This window comes from Poromitra crassiceps (assembly GCF_964638095.1).
Source record: "Poromitra crassiceps genome assembly, chromosome: 1".
NCBI lineage: Eukaryota > Metazoa > Chordata > Actinopteri > Beryciformes > Melamphaidae > Poromitra > Poromitra crassiceps.
This window is the reverse complement of record NC_139623.1, coordinates 12,346,430-12,347,579: the sequence shown is the minus strand read 5'-3', so window position 1 is coordinate 12,347,579 and position 1,150 is coordinate 12,346,430. Positions and strand designations below refer to the sequence as shown.

Here is a 1,150-nt window from a genome sequence, read left to right as displayed (position 1 = left end):
ACCTAACCTCTCCCACCCCCCATGCCTAAACCTGCCCTCTCCCACCCCTAACCCTAAACCTAACCTCTCCCACCCCCCATGCCTAAACCTAACCTCTCCCACCCCCCCATGCCTAAATCTAACCTCTCCCACCCCTAACCCTAAACCTAACCTCTCCCACCCCCCATGCCTAAACCTAAGGACACAGGGGTCCAAGCAGACCCTCCCCATACCTGCAGAGGTGGGCAGGGTGGTTGAGAGAAGAGCCAATGGAGAATCCTATCCATTAAATGAGGTTTTGCAAGTAATCTGTACAACCCCCAAATCCTACCCATTAAATGGGGTTTTGCAAGTAATCTCTACAACCCCAGGGAAACTGGGTTGTAGAGATTGTACAACTCCACCCCATCGAATGGGGACATTTTGAAGCAATTCCTTTCCATTGAATGAGGTGATTCATAGTAGAACGGGTGCCTTTGGGAACCACTGCTCTCTCTCTCTCGCCCTCGCTCTCCATGCTTCACGGGCCCCGGAAGCGCGCATCCCAGAAGAGCTCGGGAGCGCGCTCGGCGAAGGGGCGGGGCCGCGCGGGATCAGCGCAGCCAGGGATGAGAAACTTGTCCCGGATATTTACCTAACTATACCTGGTCGGTGTGACGAGACGCGCCCCGTCCCGAGCCGAGCGTTTCGCACCGGACAGCGGCTCGACTCTCAGGGAAATGACCCGTGTCTGACCGGACGACTGAGGTAGGAACACATCTTCCTTGTCTTTTCCTTCCAAAACATCCACTCGGTCAAGTTGTAGGAGTAGGAGGGTTGGGGAGGAAAGTTTACGAATGGTGTGTGTTTCTCCTTGTTGGGTGTAGCTAGTGCGGGTTGTCATTGTCAACAGGTTCCTGGTCCGTGTTGCGGCTCAAAGTACAGGGAGGTCACCGCAGACTTCATGATCGACAGGCTGGGACAGTCAGCTATCAGAAGGCCCGGTAACGTTAGAGACAGACAGGCTGTTCCTCAGTCTGTGTACGTTTGGTAAAGTAGGCGAGGCGAGGCTATAACGTTAAGGCGTGAGGCTGACCCTCTACTGTGTTGTGTTGTTTTGAACTGAATTGTGCAATAGATTTAACCCTACACACCCTCGACTCGTGCTTATAGCGCTTACATTATGAATACA

General features: G+C 53.5%; 1 protein-coding gene across 4 annotated transcripts in view; it reads left to right on the top strand.

Moving 5' to 3' along the window:
• Window positions 1–589: 589 nt before the first annotated feature.
• ptpn3 (protein tyrosine phosphatase non-receptor type 3) overlaps window positions 590–1,150 on the top strand; it is a 32,254-nt gene continuing 31,693 nt past the window's right edge. For 3 of the 4 annotated variants that reach the window (XM_083633360.1, XM_083633363.1, XM_083633362.1), the window contains exon 1: window positions 590–726. The gene's annotated coding sequence lies outside the window, so the exon portion shown is untranslated. Of the gene's footprint in view, window positions 727–948; window positions 1,000–1,150 lie in introns of those variants that run through there. The other variant, XM_083633361.1, reaches the window with a different exon arrangement.